We start from the raw sequence: 25,050 nt of genomic DNA, 5'->3' as shown, positions 1-25,050 counted from the left end.
CCAGTTCCATCCACGTTGAAGCAAATGGTGGGTATTTGTCATTTCTAATAGCTGAGTAATATTCCATTGTATACATAGACCACATCTTCTTTATCCATTCATCTTTCGTTGGACACCGAGGCTCCTTCCACAGTTTGGCTATCGTGGCCATTGCTGCTAGAAACATCGGGGTGCAGGTGTCCCGGCGTTTCATTGCATTTGTATCTTTGGGGTAAATCCCCAACAGTGCAATTGCTGGGTCATAGGGCAGGTCTATTTTTAACTGTTTGAGGAACCTCCACACAGTTTTCCAGAGTGGCTGCACCAGTTCACATTCCCACCAACAGTGTATGAGGGTTCCCTTTTCTCCGCATCCTCTCCAACATTTGTTGTTTCCTGCCTTGTTAATTTTCCCCATTCTCACTGGTGTGAGGTGGTATCTCATTGTGGTTTTGATTTGTATTTCCCTGATGGCAAGTGATGCAGAGCATTTTCTCATATGCATGTTGGCCATGTCTATGTCTTCCTCTGTGAGATTTCTGTTCATGTCTTTTGCCCATTTCATGATTGGATTGTTTGTTTCTTTGGTGTTGAGTTTAGTAAGTTCTTTATAGATCTTGGAAACTAGCCCTTTATCTGATATGTCATTTGCAAATATCTTCTCCCATTCTGTAGGTTGTCTTTGAGTTTTGTTGACTGTATTCTTTGCTGTGCAAAAGCTTCTTATCTTGATGAAGTCCCAATAGTTCATTTTTGCTTTTGTTTCTTTTGCCTTCGTGGATGTATCCTGCAAGAAGTTACTATGGCCGAGTTCAAAAAGGGTGTTGCCTGTGTTCTTCTCTAGGATTTCAGGTTGTACTACAAAGCTGTGGTCATCAAGACAGTATGGTACTGGCACAAAAACAGACACATAGATCAATGGAACAGAATAGAGAATCCAGAAGTGGACCCTGAACTTTATGGGCAACTAATATTCAATAAAGGAGGAAAGACTATCCATTGGAAGAAAGACAGTCTCTTCAATAAATGGTGCTGGGAAAATTGGACATCCACATGCAGAAGAATGAAACTAGACCACTCTCTTGCACCATACACAAAGATAAACTCAAAATGGATGAAAGATCTAAATGTGAGACAAGATTCCATCAAAATCTTGTTTCCAGGGTTATGATTTAATTGTGACACATAGTTTCACTGAAATAGAAGCAGTTCTTGTGGATTTACAATCCAACTATAATAACAATTTTTAAAATATATATGAAAGAAATGGTGAAGTTATCTCATTTAATATTATATCACTTATTTAAAATGGAACCTGTGTCCTTCTCTCCCCCGTGTTTCCAGGGCCCAACATACTCCTCCTGTTTCACTGTATCTTCTCTACACTGCCTTTTCCCATAGTAACATTCCCTACAATTTATTTATACAGTATTTATTTCTTATTGTCTATCAGATCACTACCTCTCTTCTGACTTCCAAAAAAAGCAGGAATCATAAACTATTTTATTCATTCAGGTTGCAGATGTCTAGGAAAGAATGTTTTAGTTACACTTTTAAACAACATGCTCAGGGCAAGCCTTACTGTGGTGATATTTGGAAATTACTTGAAAGAAACAATAAATGCTGGTGAGGATGCAGAGAAGGGGAAACCTTCTTCTGCTGTTGGTGGGAATGCAAGCTGGTACAGACACTCTGGAAAATAATATGGAGAGTCCTCAAGAAGTTAAAAAGAGAGCTACTCTGTGACCCAGCAATTACACTATTGCATATTTACCCCAAATATACAAATGTAATGATCCAAAGGGGCACCTGCACTCAAATAAACATTGTGGAAATTATGTAGCAGCAATGTCCACAAAAGTCAAACTATGAAAAGAACCAAGATGTCTTTTCTCTGCATCCTCTCCAACATTTGTGGTTTCCTGCCTTGTTAATTGTCCCCATTCTCACTGGTGTGAGGTGGTATCTCATTGTGGTTTTGATTTGTATTTCCCTGATGGCAAGTGATGCAGAGCATTTTCTCATGTGCATGTTGGCCATGTCTATTCCCCTGTGAGATTTCTCTTCATGTCTTTTGCCCATTTCATGATTGGATTGTTTGTTTCTTTGGTGTTGAGTTTAATAAGTTCTTTATAGATCTTGGAAACTAGTCCTTTATCTGATACGTCATCTGATTCATCATTTGCACTGTTGGTGGGAATGTGAAATGGTGCAGCCACTCTGGAAAACTATGTGGAGGTTCCTCAAAGAGTTAAAAATAGACCTGCCCTACGACCCAGCAATTGCACTGCTGGGGATTTACCCCAAAGATGCAGATGCAATGAAACGCCGGGACACCTGCACCCCGATGTTTCTAGCAGCAATGTCCACAATAGCCAAACTGTGGAAGGAGCCTTGGTGTCCATCTAAGATGAATGGATAAAGAAGATGTGGTCTATGTATACAATGGAATATTACTCAGCCATTAGAAATGACAAATACCCACCATTTGCTTCAACGTGGGTGGAATTGGAGGGTATTATGCTGAGTGAAGTAAGTCAATCGGAGAAGGACAAACATTATATGTTCTCATTCATTTGGGGAATATAAATAATAGTGAAAGGGAATATAAGGGAAGGGGGAAGAAATGGGTAGGAAATATCAGAAATGGAGACAGAACATAAAGACTCCTAACTCTGGGAAACGAACTAGGGGTGGTGGAAGGGGAGGAGGGCGGGGGGTGGGGTGGGTATGAATGGGTGACGGGCACTGTGGGGGGCACCTGACGGGCTGAGCACTGGGTGTTATTCTGTATTTTGGCAAATTGAACACCATTAAAAATAAATTTATTATTTAAAAAAATAAAATAAAATAAAATAATAAAAAAGAACCAAGATGTCCATTGATAGATGAATGGATAAAGGGGATGTGGTATATATGCACACCTGAATATTACTCAGCCATCAGAAAGGATTGAATACTTACCATTTACATCTACATGGGTGGATTATGCTGAGCAAAATAAGTCAATCAGAGAAAGACAATTATCATATAGTTTCATTCATATGTGGAATATAAGAAACCGTGCAGAGGATTATAGGGGAAGATAGGGAAGACAGAATGGAAAGAAATCAGAGAGGAAGACAAACTGTGAGAGACTCTTAATCATAGGAAGCAAACTGAAGGTCACTCAAGGGAAGGTGGGTAGAGGGATGGGGTAACTGGGTGATGGGCATTAAAAAGGGCACATGATGTGATGAGCACTGGGTATTATATGCAACAGATGAATAATTGAACTCTACATCTGACATCTGAAACTAATGATGTACTGTATATTGGCTAATAGACTTTAAATTTTAAAAAATTATATTTGCCTTTTAAAAAAAGAAACAAGAAGGTTAGTCATGCAAATATTGAGGATAGATAATAAGAACCAAAAAACACAGACTTTGTATGGGATACATATGTCAGAATGACAACAAGGATTCCAGGGACCCTGGAATATGGTTAGTGAGGGGCCAGGCAAAGAGAAAGAAGGCAGTGCATTGACACTGAGTCTCACAGGCTCATATCATAGTTTTGTTTTTCACTCTGGGTGAAATGAGAAATATCGACAAGTTTTGAACAGAGGAATGACATGAGCTGACTTATGCTTTAATGTAGGCACTCAGTAAATATCGAGTGGAATTGAACTGAATTGATTTTGAGGGAAAAAAAAGCTACAGCTCTTGAAAGTTCAGCAACTTATCAGACACTGATATATAACAAAAATTAAAAAAAAAGATTATTGGAAAATATGTCTAGGCCAATGGGAATAAAGTTGATTTCTATGAAATAGTGACTGGAGTTTAGAATGTTGATTTTTCCCCTAATGATATAAAAGTAATTTCTCAAGAGAGCTTTGGTAGAAAATGTACACACACATACACACACATGGTGTACATACAGCTTCCAGTGGAAGGTGCAAGTGGTCAGTGTTTTACAAAAGACATTTGCAATGGGGAAATAAATCAGCAAAGAATAGACCGATGTTTGCAGTAGCACTTATAGAATTCTCCTTTTCTTCTGGATTATTTAAAAGTGGATACTATTAGATGCAAGCTTTTGTTGGCAATACAGAAAATGTTTTCATATTTTTTTAAAACTTTATCCATTTTTGAGAGACAGCAAACAGAGAGAGGGACAGAGGAAGAGGGATAGAGAGAGAGAGACTCTGAAACAGACTCCCCTTTGAGCATGGAGCCCACCCCCACCTCCCACCCCGGACTGAATCTCCTGACCCTGAGATCATGACCTGAGCCAAAACCAAGAGTCAGACACTTAACCAATTGAGCCACCCAGGTGCCCCAATGTTTTTGTGTTTTAAGGATAAGTTACACAAAGTCAAACTGTATGCTCTCCTTTTGTGTTAAAATTCTTACCTCAAGATTATGTGTCAGAGTGATGTGCATGCATTTAAACATTTAACAGGTTTTATTTACTTACAGGAAATTTCTTTACTGATATATACAAAATATAATATTTTAATTCATTGGAATACAATGAATCAGGGTTTTCCTATGATGGAAAATTATCATTTGGTCTTTAATACCTATTTTTTGTTTTGTTTTGTTTTTTTAAATTTGATTGTTGGGTTTTTTTTTAAGATTTTATTTGAGAGAGAAAGAGAGAGAGATCACAAATATGGGGAGGAGCAGAAGGAGAGGGAGAAGCAGACTCCCTGCTGAGCAGGGATCCTGAAACGGGGCTCCACCCCAGGACCCTGAGATTATGACCTGGGCTGAGGTGGACACAACTTACAAAACAACTGAGGGGCCTCGCTTTTTAATTTTTTAATTTGAGTCTAGTCGACACACCATGTTACATTAGTTTTAGGTATACAGCAGTGAATCAACTTCTCTCTGTGTTGTGTTGTTCTCACCACAAGGGTAGCTACCATCTGTCACCATCCAACACTTTTAATACCTACTTTTAATTCATTTTTAAGAAACAGCTTTTAGCCTCTACCAGTCTTCACTGCTGTTTGCAGTGGCAGCTGCTAGCTATTCCCAGAGCAGTACTGGAATTAACAATGACACTGGTATAGTGTATCAACAAGGAAATAAACAAAAACAGAACATGCTTCTATTAGGGATACTACTGAGAAAAATCAATGTTTTCCTAAGGGGGAAAAAAAAAGACAAGACAATGGAGGGAGAGTGTTTCCTTTTCAGGCTTCTCAGAGACCACTTAGCCAGAAACTAAAATAAAGATGCTCCTGACTTATGATGGTTTGACTTAAGATTTCTTGACTTTACAATGGTATGAGATCAATAGAAGTTCAGTATAAAGTGTACTTGAAATTTTGAATCTGGATCCTCTCTTAGTCTAGCAATATATGCAGTAGGATCCTTTCTTGTGATGCTGGGCAGCAGCCACAGCCTCCAGTCAGCCAGTAATCACAAGGGTTAACAACCAAGATACTGACGATACTGACAATTGCTCTGTACCCACATGACCATTTGTTTTTTTTTTTTTTTTTACTTTCAGTGCAATATTCCATAAATAACAGGAGATATGCAACACTTAATTTTCAAATGGGCTTTGTGTTAGATGATTTTGCACAACTGTAGAATAATCTAAGCGTTCTGAGCATGTTTAAGGTAGACTAAGTTAAGCTATGGTGTTCAGTAAGTTTTGTGTATTCAATGCATTGTCAATTTACAATGTTTTCAACTTACAATGGGTTTTTTTGGAGGTTAACTCCATCATAAATTGAAGAAGACTTTTGCATGATTACAAAAGCTTAAGCATTTTAAGAGGAACCTATGAAAGACTAGTAGAAGAAAGTAATAAAAAAATACACAGGAAAAATCTGAATTATCAGAGACATGGACATACTGTCTTATAAGTTATGTTGAGGTTATAAAGAAACATATCAAGAAAAATCAACAAATACTGATTTTGTTAATAGGGAATTTGAGCACAGTTTGAAAATTTTGTGATTTCATTAACTTACTCAGACACTCATATTAATAGGACATGTTGAAACTCTACTTCTATCAATACTATATGAAGTAAACTGAAGCAACCCTCTCACTGAGGGAAATTAAGGATGCTTGACATATATTTTTGGCAAAAAAACTGATGATAAATAATTAATTCTAATATTAAAGGAAATTTTAGAGGCCCTTTTAGGCATGAGAAAAATTATACTATTTGTTAGACTTTATGTATGTACAGGAATAAATAGTGATGATTGTGTGTATGTTCATATAAAGGTAAATGCATTTAAAGAGGCCTAAGTCTTTTTCCTGGACAAAGATCAATAAGAATAAAACTTTATTTTAGACTTTGACTACTAATAAAATGTGTTGGAAAATCTGGGTTACCATTTAAATAACTCTAAGTACATAGGTAGGACATGGAAAAAGAACAAAACACACACAAACAGATCAGAAAGGAAAGCATGAAAGAAGATATTTAAAAAGTAAAATAAATACATCTGTAATCATAAAATAAAGAGTAATAGAAATTTTTTAAAATCTATGAATAATTACATTACATATAATTGGATTAACTCTCCAAATCAAGTCTCAAATGGTCAGACTGGAGTATAAAAGAGAGTCAAATGCTGCTTACAAGAGGCATATAAAATATAAATTTTTGGACAGTTTGTTGATGACAAAAAAAACCCCAAACATATAAATAACTAAAATATACCTAATATCACTGTATTAATGCCAATAAGTGTTAAAAGACAGGATTATGAATGGTAACAGAAGTCATTGTGATATAAATTTTAATTCACAGAGAAGTTGTAGCATTACATATCTACATGTGATTAATAACATCTCCATTTCATATGATAAAAAAGAAGTAAAAAGAAAAAAGTCAAAATTCATAAGTAAATATAACCATACTTCTTTCAAAAGTTGACTGAATATGAAAAAGAATTACACAGCAGTGAAATTCACATACTGTTTTTGATAGATTTGACATACATAAAATACCACAAACAACAGCCCCAAATACACATTATTTTCAAGAACCTAAGGATTATGTAAGAAACCTAATAATATACTAGTCATGTATATTACTTGTTTCAACAAATTTGAAATGACTGAATTATACAGAAAATATTCTCTGACAGTGGAAAATGAGACAATCTTATATGTTTAATAAAATAATTAAGATACATGCTTCTAAATAATTAATGGGCCAAAGAAGAACATCCAATAGTAATTAGACTCTTTGTTAACTTAAAAATAATTAAATATATTATTTGTGGGATGGTTTTAAAGCAGTCTCTAGAGGAAAATATATAGCTTCAAAATCATAAAAGAAGAAAGGCTGAATTAACATTGTGGCAAATGAGCCCCTGAGAGAAGGTAACTCTGCTTGTCCCAAAGACTTGTCAATGAGCTAATCATCTAGGGTGAAATTTACTTAGGTCATGGTTGATGTTGTTGACTCAGCCCACTCATACAGCCACTCTGCACTGAACAAAATGACTAGAAGGAAGAACTCACCACAAAAGAAAGAATCAGAAACAGTACTCTCTGCCACAGAGTTACAGAATTTGGATTACAATTTGATGACAGAAAGCCAATTCAGAAGCACAATTATAAAGCTACTGATGGCTCTGAAAAAAAAGCATAAAGGAATCAAGAGACTTCATGATTGCAGAATTTAGACCTAATCAGGCCAAAATTAAAAATCAATTGAATGAGATGCAATCCAAACTGGAGGTACTAACGATGAGGGTTAATGAGGTAGAAAAAAGAGTGACATAGAAAACAAGTTGATGGTAAGGAAGGAAACTGAGGAAAAAAAGATAAAAGCAATTAAAAGACCATAAGTAAAGGTTAAGGGAAATAAATGATAGGCTCAGAAGGAAAAATCTACATATAATTGTGGTTCCAGAGAGCCCCGAGAGGGACAGAGGGCCAGAATGCATATTTGAATAAATCATAGCTAAGAACTTCCCTAATTTGGGGAGGGAAACAGGCATTTGGATCCAGGAGATAGGTCCCCCCCAAAATCAATAAAAACTGTTCAACACCTCAACATTTAATAGTGAAACTTGCAAATTCCAAAGATAAAGAGAAAATCCTTAAAGCAGCAAGAGGTAAGAGATTCCTTAACTTATATGGGGAGCAATATTAGATTAACAGCAGACCTCTCCTTGGAGACCTGGAAGGCAAGAAAGGGCTGGCAGGATATATTCAGGATACTAAATGAGAAGAATATGCAGCTAAGAATACTCTATTCAGCAAGGTTCTCATTCAGAATAGAAGGAGAGATAAAGAGCTTCCAAAATAGGCAGAAACTGAAAGAATATGTGACCACCAAACCAGCTCTGTAAGAAATATTAAGGGGAACCCTGTAAACGAAAGAGGAAACTCAAAGAAATAATCTACAAAAACAGGGACTGAATAGGTATTACGATGACACTAAATTCGTATCTTTCAATAGTAAATGAATGTGAATGGGCTAAATGATCCCATCAAAAGACACAGGGTATTGGACTGGATAAAAAAGCAAGACCCATCTATTTGCTGTCTACAAGAGACTCATTTTAGACCTAAGGGCACCTACAGCCTGAAAATGAAAAGTTGAGAACCACTTACCATTCAAATGGTCCTCAGAAGAAATCTGGGATAGCAATCCTCATATCAGATGAGTTACAGTTTATCCCAAAAACTGTAGTAAGAGATGAAGAGGGACACTCAATCACACTTAAAGGGTCTATACAACAAGAGGACCTAACAATCATGAATACTTATGCCCCTAATGTGGGAGCTGCCAAGTATATCAAGCAATTAATAACCAAAGTAAAGACATAGATAATAATACACTAATAGTAGGAGACTTCAACATGGCACTTTATGCAAATGACAGATCTTCTAAGCACAACATCACCAAAAACAAGAGCTTTAAATGATACACTGGACCAGATGGATTTCACAGATATTTATAGAACTTTGCATCCGAACGCAACTGAATATACATTCTTCTCAAGTACACATGGAACTTTCTCCAGAATAGGACATATACTGGGTCACAAATCAGGTCTCAACTGATACCAAAAGATTGGGATTGTCCCCTGCATATTTTCAGGTCATAATGCTTTGAAACTAGAACTAAATCACAAGAAAAAATTTGGAAAAAACTCAAACACCTGGAGGTTAAAGAGCATCCTGCAAAAGATGAGAGTCAACCAGGAAATTAGAGAAGAATTAAAAAGATTAATGGAAACTAATGAAAATAAAGATACAACCGTTCAAAAGCTTTGGGATACAGAAAAAGCAGTCCTAAGAGGGAAATACATTGCAATACAAGCATTCCTCAAAAAATTGGAAAAACTCAAATACACAAGCTAATCTCACACCTAAAGGAACTGGAGAAAGAACATCAAATAAAACCTACACCCAGCAGAAGAAGACAGTTAATAAACATTTGAGCAGAACTTAATGAAATAGAGACCAGAAGAACTGTAGGACAGATCAACAAAACCAGGAGTTGGTTCTTTGAAAGAATTAATAAGATAGATAAAGCATTAGCCGGCCTTATTACAAAAAAAAGAGAAGACTCAAATTAATAAAATCATGAATGAAAGAGGAGAGATCACAACCAATACCAAGGAAATACAAACGATTTTAAAAACATATTATGAGTACTATACACCAATAAATTAGGCAATCTAGAAGAAATAGATGCATTTCTGGAAAACCACAAATTACCAAAACTGGAACAGGAAGAAATAGAAAACCTGGACAGGCCAATAACCAGGCAGGAAATTGAAGCAGTCATCAAAAACCTCCCAAGACACAAAAGTCCAGGGCCAGATGGCTTCCCAGGGGAATTCTATCAAATGATTAAAGAAGAAACAATACCTATTCTACTAAAGCTGTTCCAAAGGATAGAAAGGGATGGAATACTTCCAAACTTATTCTATGAGGCCAGCATCACCTCAATTCCAAAATCAGACAAAGACCTCACCAAAAAAGCAGAATTTTAGAACAATATCCCCGATGAGCACAGATGCACAATTTCTCAACAAGATACTAGCCAATAGGATCCAACATTAAGAAGACATTAAGAAGATTATTCACCATGACCAAGTGGGATTTATCCCCAAGATGCAAGGGTCCTTCAACACTCATAAAGCAATCAATGTAATAGATCACATCAACAAGAGAAAAAGCAAGAACCATATGATCCTCTCAATAGATGCAGAGAAAGCATTTGACGAAATACAGCATCCATTCCTGATCAAAACTCTTCAGAGTGTAGGGATAGAGGGAACCTTCCTCAGCATCTTAAAAGCCATCTACAAAAGCCCACAGCAAATATCATTCTCAATGGGGAAACACTGAGAGCCTTTCCCCTAAGATAAGGAACATGACAGGAATGTCCACTCTCACCACTGCTATTCAATATAGTACTAGAAGTCCTAGCTTCAACAATCAGGCAACAAAAATAAATTAAAGGCATTCAAATTGGCAAAGAAGAAGTCAAACTCTCCCTCTTTGCATATGACATGATACTGTACGTAGAAAACCCAAAAGACTCCACCCCAAGATTGCTAGAACTCATACAGCAATTTGGTAATATGGCAGGATAAAAAGTTAATGCCCAGAAATCAGTGGCATTTCTATACACTAACAATGAGACTGAAGAAAGAGAAATTAACTAGTCAATCCCATTTACAACTGCACCCAAAAGCATAAATTACCTAGGAATAAACCTAACCAAAGAGGTAAAGGATCTATACCCTAAAAACTACAGAACACTTCTGAAAGAAATAGAGGAAGACACAAAGAGATGGAAAAATATTCCATGCTCATGGATTGAAAGAATTAATATTGTGAAAATGTCTATGCTATCCAGGGCAATTAACACATTCAATTCAATCCCTATCAAAATACCATGGACTTTCTTCAGAGAGTTGGAAAAAATAATCTTAAGATTTGTGTGGAATCAGAAAAGACCCCAAATAGCCAGGGGGATATTGAAAAAGAAAACCAGAGCTGGGGGGATCACAATGCTGGATTTCAAGTTGTACTACAAAACTGTGATCATCAAGACAGTGTGGTACTGGCACAAAAACAGAGACATAGATCAATGGAACAGAATAGAGAGCCCAGAAATGGGCCCTCAACTCTATGGTCAACTAATATTTGACAAAGCAGGAAAGACTATCCACTGGAAAAAAGTCTCTTCAATAAATGGTGCTGGGAAAACTGGACAGCCACATGCAGAAGAATGAAACTAGACCATTCTCTTACACCAGACACAAAGATAAACTCAAAATGGATGAAAGATTAAATGTGAGACCAGAATCCATCAGAATTCTAGAGGAGAACACAGGCAACACCCTTTTTGAACTTAGCCACAGTAACTTCTTGCAAGATACATCTATGAAGACAAGGGAAACAAAAGCAAAAATGAATTATTGGGACTTAAGATAAAAAGCTTCTGCACAGCAAAAGAAGCAATCAACAAAACAAAAAGACAACCTACAGAATGGGAGAAAATATTTGCAAATGACATATCAGATAAAGGGGTAGTATCCAAAATCTATAAAGAACTTATTAACCTCCACAGCAAAGAAACAAACAATCCAATCATGAAATGGGCCAAAGACATGAACAGAAATTTCACAGAGTAAGACATAGACATGGCCAACAAGCACATGAGAAAATGCTCCGCATCACGTGCCATCAGGGAAATACAAATCAAAACCACAATAAGATACCACCTCACATCAATGAGAATGGGGAAAATTAACAAGACAAGAAACAACAAATTTTAGAGAGGATGTGGAGCAAGGGGAACCCTCTTGCACTGTTGGTGGGAATGTGAACTGGTGCAGTCACTCTGGAAAACTGTGTGGAGGTTCCTCAAAGAGTTAAAAATATACCTGCCCTACAACCCAGCAATTGCGCTGCTGGGTATTTACCCCAAAGATACAGATGCAGTGAAACGCTGGGACACCTGCATCCCAATGTTTAGAGCAGCCATGTCCATAATAGCCAAACTGTGAAAGAAGCCTGGATGTCCATCAAAAGATGAATGGATAAGGAATATGTGGTCTATGTATACAATGGAATATTACTCAGCTATTAGAAACGATGATTACACACCATTTGCTTCAACGTGGATAGAACTAGAGGGTGTTATGCTGAGTGAAATATGTCAATTGCAGAAGGACAAACATTATATGGTCTCATTCATTTGGGGAATATAAAAACATAGTGAAAGGAAATAAAGGGGAAAGGAGAGAAAATGAGTGGGAAAAATCAGAGAGGGAGACAGAACATGAGAGACTCCTAACTCTGGGAAATGAACAAGGGATAGTGAAGGGGATGTGGGGGGGGGGGTTGGGGTGGCTGGGTGATGGGCACTGAGGGGGGCACTTGACGGGATGAGCACTGGGTATTATGCTGTATGTTGGCAAATTGAACTCCAATAAAAAATATACAAATAAAAAAAGAAGAAAGGCTGAAAATTAATGATCTTTGATTCCATCTCAGGAAAATAGAGAAAGAACATAATTACATTTAATAAAATAGAAGGCAGGGAATTGGAAAGGTAACAAATTATGAAATAGTCAATAACACTAGAAAAGCATTTCAATTTCCTCCTTTGTTGTGAGGACTAGTGATTCTGGGTTCCCTGGCAGTTATGAGCTAGTTATTAGGTAAAACTAATAAGATTCAATTTTAAATAAAAATTTAACATAATAAAAATATGACAGGACTAAAAAAAAGATCAAAGGAGATAACAGTATATGTATAACAATTTGCCACTGAACAAAGTTGGGGTAATTAAGCATCAAAAAACAAACAAGCAAACAAAACCCTGCAATTTTTAAAACTTGTCCAACAGGAGACCGTATTTCCACATAATACAGATTTAGAGGATTCTATGAAGGCTAGCTGTTGTCTGAAAACCACAAAATGAAAATGTTTTGTATTTTCTGCATGAATGGTACCCCAGGTCTACCAAACAATAGATAAGGACTATAGAATTATAACATCACTATTTTATAATGAACAACTAAATAATATTTCAAAGCAATGATCACAAACAACTAATCGAAATCAATTGGTAATTAAAGAAAAAAATCATGACAGTGAATTTTATAATGGATGTGTTAGTCTCAAATGCCTGAACAAACTGATATTCATTTCAAAAAATAGTGACAACCAAACATTCTGTGTTTACAATGTGTAATACCAAGAAGTATATAACTTGCCAAAATAAGAAACTGCATCTGATCAAGCCTCTAGATCTAAATAGCATTTTAAAACAAATATATGGGTCAGAAAAACATGTTAAGTAACACCAAGGAAACAATCAGCAAGATCCAAAATGAAAGAAAGAAAGGAAAGAGAGAGAGAGAGAGAGAGAGAGAGAGAAAGAAAAAGAAAAAGAAAGAAAAAAAAGAAAAAGAAAAAGAAAAGAAAAAGAAAAAGAAAAAGAAAGAAAAGAAAGAAAAAGAAAAAGAAAGAAAAGAAAAAGAAAAAGAAAAAGAAAAAGAAAAAGAAAAAGAAAGAGAAAGAGAAAGAGAGGGATCCCTGGGTGGCTCAGTAGTTTAGCGCCTGCCTTCCACCTAGGGTGTGATCCTAGAGTCCTGGGATCCAATGCCACATCGGGCTCCCTGCATGGAGCCTGCTTCTCCCTCTGCCTGTGTTTCTGCCTCTCTCTCTCTGTGTGTCTCTCATGAATAAACAAATAAAATCTTTAAAAAAAAAAAAAAGAAAAAGAGAGAGAGAGGCAAAGAAAGAAAGAAAGAGGTAGGGGTATAGACTTGAAGACTTTGATGCATATGAACCAAACACAGTGTGAAGATGTTTGGATTAAAAGTCATATCAACTAATCATAAAATAAGTAGGTATTTATTTATTAGAGGAACTATATTGGAGAACACTGAAGGGAACTGAAGATTAGCTTTATGGATATTAGATTACTATTATTAACTTTTGCAGGTATAAAAATGGAATTGGGATACTGCAAAATAGTCATTGGAAAGTGGGAGAGGACAGATACAATAATATTTGCTATGTGTTTGTAGTTGAACTGGGTGATGGTTCTACAGCAATACATTGAACCGTTATCTTTACTTTTATAGATGATGTTTGAAGTGTTTCATTAAAAAAGTTTAAAATAAATATAGTTCTGTAAGAAAAAAAAGAAAAGTCACATAGTTGGAAGTAAATTTATGATATTAAAATTCTAACAAAGGAAAAAGGGGAAGCATTAATCTAAAAACATATGAGCAAAACTATAGGAGTTTTTTAGGCATACTACATGTTGAACTGTCGATGGGAGATGCTTGGTCTTAGCATCTGCATTTAAGTTTACTGGAGTTTCTAGAGGATGTGATAAATCAAAAGAGAATATAAAGGAATATAAAATGGATAAAAATAGACAAAAAATAAATTGTTAATCATCTGTAGACATTTAATTCGTATAGAAAATTTTAAATATTATACATATTATTAATAAGTGAACTGAGTAAGGTTGTCAAATACAAAATGAGTATACAGAAATCAGTTACATTTTATACTAGAATTAACTAATGACAAAATGTAATTTTATCACTTTCAACATCATAAAAATCAAATTCCTAGTAATAAATATATAAATCATGTACATTTTTTTTTTTTGCTCAGAAAACTACTCAATTATGTAGGGAAAAAAATAAATGGATGGATGTATTATACAGATAGATTGGAAGACTCTGTTTTGTTTAAACAATCAGTTCTCTTGAAAATGTACTCCAGTAATAGTGTGATACCAAATAACAAACATAAATCCTAGGTGGTTATTTTCCCATAACAGAACATTGTATTTCCATGCAGCGAAAGGAATCAACATTAGAGAAGACAACCATAGAAGAAAAGACACATTTTCTAGGTTTCAAAAGTTAATGTACCTGCATCAATTAAGAGAGTCTGGTATTGACATGGGGAAAGAGAGACACAAATATGAAATAGAGGAGAGGCTCCAGAAAGAGGCACACGTACATAGGAACTTTATCTTGACACACATGGCACCACAGAACAATGAAGAAAGAACATTCTTTTCAGTAATTGGTCCCAATTCATTGGAAAAATATAATTTTTGGTGCTGTCCTCATACTATACATAACAGTTCCAAGTGGAGTAGAGATTTAAATTATAAAAGACCTCTAGAAAATCATATAGAAGGATAACTTCTTGTCCTCAAGGTAAGATTTTTAAAATTGTACATTACTTCTAATATAAGGGAAATGATTGATAATTTAGAATGCTTTAATATTAAGTTATGTGCATTTATGTATGCAACTAACATTATTGCCCAGAATGCATAAAGACTTCCTAAAAAACATTTTTAAAAACACTGTTCAATAAGTAAACAGACACAAAACATGAAGATGGACCTTTAAAAGGGAATGTCCAAATGGCAAAGTGCTCAACTTCATTAATAATCAAGGAAACTAAAGCTAAAACTGGCACCTGTAAGAGAACCATATGATGGGTAGCCCACAGTAGGATTATTTTTTCTATATTAATGATCTGTGAATGTGCCCTGTAGCATATGGGATCACTGGAGGGTTTATAAACAGCAGTATGATATTTTGATTTTGGATGACTTATTCCACTGTAGTGAGTAGTATAGATTTTACGATAATACAGTTTAGGAGCTAAATGTCATTACCTATAGTCTGAAAGGTGAGGAAGGTCTTAACCAGGTAGGGAAGGCCATTTGGAGTTAACAGAATGAATATTAAACTCAGGTGACATTGCCTCCCTTTCTCCTTCCTATATGGAAGCATGTGACACTTTCTCATCACTAGGCTGAACCTTATCTTTTGGGAGAAAAAAGATGTCAGCTACATGAACCAAAAGACCCTTGAGGCAAAAGTAAAATATTGGATATTGGTGGACGGGTTATTTTTAATCCAATTCAAGACTATGGGCTATGACTGGAAGTGTCTGTTTGAAGTGAAGAGAGAAGGGTCAGAAACATTCTTCTAGATAAAGAACCGAAGTGTCTGTCACAGCTTCATTTGTGTCACTTTTATGTGTCCTGGTGACATTAACTGGTTAACCTATTTCTATAGGGTGTGTAGTCCTTCTGTTTCTGTAGGACATGTGTTGTCTTTCTATGGATTTTCTGCCAGCAGTTTCTAAATTCTGTGCGAATCCCACTTTCTCTTTCTCTCCCGACATGATACCTTTCCACTAGGCTGAAATTTTTATCAGTCGAGGTTTAAGATAAAATAATTAACTTTCAAGTCGAGGTTTAAGATTAATAATAATAAAAATAATAATTAAGAAGAAGAAGAAGAAGGAGAAGAAGAAGAACAAGAAGAAGAAGAAGAAGAAGAAGAAGAAGAAGAAGAAGAAGAAGAAAGAAGAAGAAGAAGAAGAAGAAGAAGAAGAAGAAGAAGAAGAAGAAGAAGAAGAAGAAAAGAAGAAGAAGAATTTCTTCTGACAATCCCTGTAGTAAGATTGTCAAGCACTCTACTTCCCGTTCATGTGGCTCAAAGCTCTGTGTCCAGTTCCCTAACCTTTTCAAGGGTCCAGGACAAGAGCACTGAAGAAAGCAAGCACAGGGTACACTGAGAAATGGCAAGTAACTGGGTGTCTTTGGTGCAGTGAGTGTGAGGAATGCAGAGAAGACTCCCACACTTGGGCTAGGGGTGGGGAGTGGGCCCGTGTTTGACTTGATCCCTCCCCCACCCCCACCAGTCCCCTGCTTCCAGCAGCCCCCATTCCCAAACACAGGCAATTAAGTTTCTGTTCAATGTGGCAAGCCTATATGTTGTTACTTCCCGGTTTTCTAATTGTGAACACATCCTTTCCTTAAATACCACTGTGTTCTCTAGGCTCATTTCTCTATGGTGTACATTTTGTGACTTTAAACTATTTTGAGAATCACTTAGATATACTTTTCTAAGATTTTGGCAGAGGGGTAAATGTCAATTTTTCACAGCCATCCAAAATTATGAAATTAAGGAAGATGATTTTTACTTCAGATTGGGTATCAAAATGATGCAAAAATATCTTAGAATAGTGATGAGTAAGTATCATTGTATAGATACTAACTATTCAATTTCTTCAAAATTGAATCATACATTTTTAAAATCATAGATAAAGCCGTATCAATTTATGGCCTAAAGCATGCATAAAAGATAAGCAAAAATTATGCTGGCTTTTCATATTAAAAAGTCTGTATTTCACAGTCTCCATAGAGGTGTTTTTTTCTTGTTTTATCCTCGGTTTAATTTAATGGCAAGGTGAAACTTCTTCAATGCTTTTTTTTTTCCCTTCTACTTCATGAAAAGCAGATTCTGTTTAATCCGTCATTTCACTGGGGTTGTTTGTTTGCTTTTTAGTATATAGTTGGCATGTCTGTACCTCCCTTTCAGAGGAATGCAGAAACATTTTTCAAAGAAGAGAAAGAAAGCATTTTTTTAAAGTATTGCTCATAAGGAAGGTAATCCTGAATTATTGATAGGCTCACCCATTCAAAAGGGTTGACCAGAGTGACTGTGGCTGCTGTCTGCTTTCCTCTGGGTTCTGCCTTAGGCATAGCTCCTGCTAGTTGCTCTGTACCCTGCAAGAAACACCAGCCTTATTCTCTGCTCCTTTTTCCTGAAGGGCGATTTTTGAAAGCTTGACTAGTTTACTGGTACAAAGCAAGAATGCAAACAAAGCACAAAACCCAATGAAAACATTCTCCTATGAGGGGATCTTGGCAATGGATTAATGCTGGTAACAATGACGACATGGGCAAAAGAAAAGAAACCATCTACTAACAAATAGTCACAGGAATAACTCCAAAACTAGTCTAAGAATTATTTTCCTGATATAAACAAATGAATGAAATAGTTTTACCATAAACTTTTGATTTTCCACCTAATTAAGAAATGTTAGAGAGAGAGAGAGAGAGAGAGAGAGAGACAGGCAGAGAGGTGTTTATTTAAGGAATGACGATTTCCTGTATTTAAATTTGTTTGCCCTGAGTAGAGTGAGGAGCAGGGAAGGAAGGGGTCAGCAGAGAGGGATACGTACATAGGCATATAGCTTCATTGTTTTTAAAAAAGAGGTTCTGGCAGAAAAATTTCCCACAATTGTGGCCTATTTTTGCTCCATGGATGAACTTAAAGATTAGGAGAGAATGAAACAATATTTATCATTTTTTATTTTCCCAAATGGTCATCAATGATCCTATTTTTTCCCTTAGCAGTCATGGAGAACAGAGGAAGGCATGATATCCCTATGTCAGAGAACGATGATATAGCAACTCAGAATCTTTCTTTTCTCTAAACCTGTGAGGCTGAGGGAAAGAAAAATATGCCAAGGTTCATAAGTGCCAGATAGTCAAATGTAATTGATTCATCGCACATGAAGCACTCAACAACTTTACTGAATCCTCATAAATGAGTGAGTTTCTATAACCTCCTTCAATTTTTTTAAGTTTTATTTAAATTCCGGTTAGTTAACATAGTGTTCTATTAGTCTCACAATACAGTGAGTGATTGTACAATACAGTGAGTGATTCAACAATTCTGAACATCACCTGGTGCTCAAAACTAGTGCCCTCCTTCATCCTCATCACCTATTTCCCTGATTCCCCTCCCCATCTCCCCTCTGGTGACCCTCAATTTGTTCTCTAGCGCTTAAAGTCTGTTTCTTGATCTGTATCTCTTTTTTTTTTCCTTTTTTCATTTTGTTTCTTGTTTCTTGTTTCTTGTTCTTGTTTCTTGTTTCTTGTTTCTTAAATTCCACATAAGAGTGAAATCATATGGTATTTGTCTTTCTCTAATTGGCTTATTTCACTTAGCATAATACCCTCTAGCTCCATTCACGTCATTGCAAAGGGCAAGATTTTATTCTTTTTAATGGCTGAATAATATTTCATGATATATACATATATGTGTATATGTGTGTGTGTGTGTATATATATATATACCACATCTTTATCCATTCATCACTCAGTGAACCTTTGGGCTATATCCAAAATTCGGCTATTGTAGATGATACTTCTAAAAACATTGGGATAAGGAAAAAAAAATAATAAATAAATAAAAACATTGGGATGCATGGATCCTTTTAGATTAGGATTTTTGTATTCTTCAGGGAAATGCAAATCAAAACCACAATGAGATATCACCTCACACCCGTCAGAATGGCTAAAATCAATAATGCAAGAAACAGCAGGTATTGGCAAGGATGTGGAGAAATGGGAACCCTCTTGCACTGCTGGTGGGAATGAAAACTGGTGCAGCCACTCTACAAACAGTATGGAGGTTCCTCAAAATGTTGAAAATAAAACTACCCTTTGACCCAACAACTGCAGTACTAGGTATTTACCGTATATATATATATATATATATATAGAGAGAGAGAGAGAGAGAGAGAGAGACAGAGAGACAGAGAGACAGAGACAGAGACAGAGAGAGCAAGGAGGGGGAGGGAGACATGGGAGAAAGAATCTTAAGCTGACTCTGTCCTGAGCCTGGAGTTCTCCTCGAGGCTTGATCTCCCAACCCTGAGACCATGACTTGAGCCATAACCAAGAGTCAGATGTTTAACCACCTGAGCCACCCAGACACCCTTAGATAGAATTTTAAAATATTATAATTTTAATTGCCTGTGATTTCTAAAGAGTTTATGAGTAAAACTGTAGAAAAATGTATATTCTGGTATCAGAAGCCAGACACAATTAGGAAATCATAATTTTTCATATTTGGCTAAAGTTGTATGCATTTTATTATTTTGTATACCCACACTGGGTAATTCACAGAAAATACGTAGGAAGAACGATTAAAAAGTGAATAAACCCAATGACTGAGTTTTAAATCAATTACCAGATATTAATTGCTAAGAAAAAGTATCCCACTCATGTTCTGGGAAGATATAAACTGTCTTTCTCAAAGGCAATGTAGGGGAACTGGTATAGCCTCTATGCAATCTTGGAGAATGCTAAAAAGAAATGTGCTGGCTTTAGGAGTTGTTTGTATTATGTGAGACACCCACCAACAACTTGCATTGCCATTGCTAGGGGCTTTCAAGAGAAATGTCAGTCCTCACAGCAAGTGATGAGATTTGACATATGGCATCAAAGCATCATTAAAACCACACCTGCTGCAGAAGAAGCTATGTCTTTCAAGAGATTTTCAAGCAGAAAAGGTTACACTGAAAATCCAAAGGCTAAGGCTTATTTCTTTTCTTTGCAGACAATTAAATGTTGTAAAGAAAAAGTAATTGCACAAACATATTTAAGAAAAAAATCTACTTTTGTGGCATACTGGTTTCTAAAAAACTATATACGTGATACTTTTTTTTTTTTTTTTTTGCTTTCTGTAGAACATACAATATAATCTATTCACAACTATGGATTGCTGTAAGAAAAGTTTTATAATGTAACTTACCACACAGGGGCCTAAAAATGTCATGGTCTTGCTCTTTGGGCAAAATCTACTTCTTAGAACTTTTCACTTATGTTATTTATTTATTGTGTTATAAATTATAAAATGGAAGGCAAGGTCATTTATTGAGCATTAAATATACGTCAATGGCTTACATGTTTTATCTTCTATTCTTATGTGGTGATGCATGTAGAGGAGGAAACTTGTCAGGGTGGCAAAATAATTTTTTCCAAGCTTATACAACCAAAGTTGGCAGCATTGGAATTGAAGTCCAGGTGGGTCAGATGGGAAAAGCCTAGCCTTGTTTCTTATACTATGCTGTCTACTGTGTTCCCAATTGGAGTATAAGCATCCAAAAAAGGAAAATTAGTTTTGGTCTCTAAGCCGAGATGCTTTGTAATGTTGTTTGTGAGACAGGGCATATTCATAAAAGGAAAAGAAACATGGTGAAGCTTGTGTTGAGCATGAAATTGCCAGCATTGGCAACATGGCCCCATCATGTGAGGAGACAGCACAGGACTGAGGCACCCCAGAAAGGTTCTCACAGGGCAGATGCAGCCCCACACAGGGTTAGACCAATAGCAAGGATTCAAGTACAAAAGCATGAGGGACCCACTATTAATAAGAATGCTGTGCACAGTATATGCAGAGCTTTTTATCTTTAAATATGAGCAGTTTACTAAGCCCCGGAGATGGTTTCTGTTTCTGCTACAATAGACCAAAATATATTTACTCTTCATGCCTCCAACGCTGACAGATTGTCATGATATCAGTCAGATCTCTTATCAAAACACATGACTGATGGAAACGATAAATATTTTTACAGTAAAATTTCATATTATCAAAATACCGTCATTGTTAAGAAATATTTATATCTCAGGGAAAAATGTTCCCTACAAATAGAAAGTAGTACAAATTTCCATGTGAAATCAAGTTTGAATTTTACTAGCCTAGGAAGAATGAAGGATGCCTTTAAGCTATGTCTGAAAGAGCAAATGATGGACTATGTAGTAAAAAGATAACTGAGATATATCAGCCCAGTGAAATGGGCTGTATACCCCCAAATCCTGCACTTCAGAACACATGCAAAAGGAAACACCACCACTGAATCATTTAAAGTAATTTGAGGACACGCATAGTTTAATTTTACCGAGTGTTTCCTCATTGAAAAATATGTTCAGAATATTTGCTATGTGCAGATAATGTGCTAACTACCGAGCATAAAATGATGAGTGAAAACAGACACATTGCCTGCTTACTGGGTGAAAATGAAGGGAGGTGATGGATATTCTACGTTAAAATCCCATAAGGACATGTGAAATTTAAAACTGTGAAATCCTTTAGGAGGATTATGAAAGCATACAAGGGAGGGTCCTGAATCCATGTGGGTCTCATGGGTTTTAAATAAAGTAAAATTCCAGAAAAACTGGTTCTGGAGAGTGAAAACCTACATCAGGTCCCTGATTCATGATGGAAAGTGAGTATTTAAAGAAATGAAAGCCAATCTATGTGGAAAAAGAGACCTCAATGGGGAAGTAGAGCAAATGTTATTTGGCCCCAGAGGCAGGCGGGTTAAAATGTTAAAGTCACGTTTTCTTTCAAATGGGTGGACAGTATGATACCATTTTATTTTTTCAAGAAATTACTCTGGCTCAAGTATGGAGAATGAACTGGGGGGTGGGGGTGGCAAGGGGGTAATTTTGGTGCCGGAGCTCAGAGGTGAGGGCTGGCTGACAGGTTGGCCAGGGGATGGTGGTGTAGGGAGGAGGTGTTGGGTTCAAGGACTTCTGCTCCCCGAGGAGGCTATGCACGTGCTGTATCCCTCTCAGTCACAGCAGTGGAATTGAAGGGCATGGAACTGGGGTGGCAAAGGTGGAGGAGCCCTGGGGAGACTGAGCAGAGGTGACCTGCTGTGGGAAGGACATGATGGCAGCTTGAACAGAGAAGACCAGTGGCCCAGGGAAGAGGTGGTTATGAGGAGAGACTTTACTTGACTCCTGTGTGTCCTTCTCGCCTCTCCTCTGTACTGACCTGCATGGAACTGTGTCCTATCACCAAAGAGAAGGGAACAACCCAGAGTGCGTGCCTCTCCGGGTTCTCGGTTCTGCAGGGGCAGCAGCTCCAGTGCCTGCTGGGGTGGGGTGGGGATGGCCTCTGATGTGGAGGCCACTGTGTGCTCCCCCCTCCTCCCTCCTCCCTGCCTCTCTACACTGCACAGACCCTGCAGGGAAACACAGGACTTAAGGCACAGTGCCATGCGTTGGCACTGCAGTGAGGGGAGGCTGGCAGGAGACAGCCTCTAGTGGCAGTGTCACCTTGCACGGAGGACAGAGGACCAGAAATCAAAGCCATCAAACCTTGGCTGTGGGGCTACACCCCTTCCTCCCTGGGATGCCATTCCTAGACTCGTAGTAAATTCATATAGAATGACAAAATTGGGATCCCTGGGTGGCGCAGCGGTTTGGCGCCTGCCTTTGGCCCAGGGTGCGATCCTGGAAACCCCGGATTGAATCCCACGTCAGGCTCCCGGTGCATGGAGCCTGCTTCTCCCTCTGCCTATGTCTCTGCCTTTCTCTCTCTCTCTCTCTATGTGACTATCATAAATAAATAAAATTTAAAAAAAAAATTAAAAAAAAAATTCATATAGAATGACAAAATCAAGAAAATGAGATTTGTCTTTCCCCAGCCTCTATCAGCACCCCTGGGAAAACATAAACCGCCAGTGTGGCCGATTTCTAAAAGGGAATAATAAGATCACACACACGTGTACATACACACACGCACGCTATTCAAAACCTGCTTAAAGGGCCATAATAGGTTGTAAGCTCAGAGAAGTTAGCTGAGATGTAATTGAAAACACTACATGAAAAAATTGCAAGTAGGTAATTTTTCCAAAAAATATCATAGGAAAAATAAAATTCATAGAGCAAAGTTGGCAGCACTGAGGAGGAAGCATTTAGAGATATTGGATCTGTCTGGTTGCTGAGATAAATTTATCTTCCTTGGAGTCACATATACTTGGATATTTTATTTCGATGCCTGTAAATATTGGAATTGTGTACCTACTGCTCCCCTGCCAACATTTCCCCATCCTGGGTTTAAAATCCCTAAAGAGAATTCCAATAATTTGTCTACATGGGTAGATCTAACGGAGAGAATGTGCTGGAAAAATAGTATGACTGGTTTCTTGTTAAGTCTATTTATCTTCGTAACAGATTGAAGGGCATTCAATTTAGACATCAATCTGGGAGTCTAGGCTAATGTGACTCTCTTAAGACAGGCAGAGGTGCAGACGCTATCAAGTTCTCCTGCTCTCTGAAGGCCAGGTTGTGGTTCCCAGCAAATTAATTTAGGCGACTGCCTCCTTGCAGCTCCCCTGGGAGACAGCCATCCGTTTCCTCCGCCTCTGTCACCCACGTCCCCTGGCGTTGGCATACACAGAATAAGTCTTCCCCATTTTCACACAAGAAGTAATGAGGAAACACTTAGGGAACAAATGTTCTTCCAAATAAGTTCTTCACCTAAAATTATCTAGACTACTGCAGCCAACATTATTTGGGAAGAATAAGTAAAATAAAATGAGGCTGATGAACTTGATCAATCTCTTATAAATTAGTTGTTCTACTAGAAAGAAGACCAATTTGAGTTTCCTAATATATATTTTTATTATCAAGAAATATGTTGGTGGGGTGGGGGGTTAAGGTAACTGGATGACGGACACTGAGGAGGGCACTTGATGGGATGAGCACTGGGTATTATTATATGTTGACAAATCGAACTTAAAAACAAAAAAGCAAAACAACAAAAGAAATATGTTGGTGAATTATGCTTCTGGCCAACATGGAGTAATAGAGACTGGATTTACTGGTCTGCCGGAAACAACCTAGAGCAATAGGGGGGGAAATGTATGAAATCAATTCAGTGACCATCTCCATCACCCTGGACATCAAGCAACAAAGGGCAGTTATCCCTGGAGATGCAGAAAATGAAGAAGACAAACCTTAGAACTGCCCCAGTTGATGGCCTTGAGAGTCTCCTATTGTACAGACAGAGGAGGTATTAGTTTTCTGCGGCCCCTGCAATACAGTGTCACAGAATTATGGCTTAAAACAATACAGATGTATTATCCTATGATTCAATATATTATGAGGCCACCATGGGTCACAGCAAGTCTGCATTTCTTTCTGGAGGTTGTAGCAGAGAAATTGTTTTTTGTCTTTTCCACCTTCTAGAAGCTTCCCACTTGCCTAAGCTTGTGTCCCTTCCTCTCCATCTTCAAAGTCGGTGCCAAGAGGCAATTTCCTCTCACACTGCATGTCTCTGACCCTCTTTTCTGCCTCTATCACTTTCTTAGGTCCTTGTCCTTACCTTGGTCCCACGCAGAAAATCTAGAAACTCTCTTATAAATAAAGCTGATGTCTGACAACCTTATTTCCATAAGCAATCTTAAATCTCCTTATACAAAGGATAGTAAATGTATAGGTAAATATGTTTTTTTCTTATTATTTAAATTCCTTTAAGAGGTAGATGATTTTTTAAACATTTTTTTTTAATTTTTTTATTTATTTATGATAGTCACAGAGAGAGAGAGAAAGAGAGGCAGAGACATAGGCAGAGGGAGAAGCAGGCTCCATGCACCGGGAGCCCGATGTGGGATTCGATCCTGGGTCTCCAGA

Source organism: Canis lupus, chromosome 1, assembly GCF_011100685.1.
Source record: "Canis lupus familiaris isolate Mischka breed German Shepherd chromosome 1, alternate assembly UU_Cfam_GSD_1.0, whole genome shotgun sequence".
Taxonomy (NCBI): Eukaryota; Metazoa; Chordata; class Mammalia; order Carnivora; family Canidae; genus Canis; species Canis lupus.
This window is presented reverse-complemented; position numbering follows the sequence as displayed.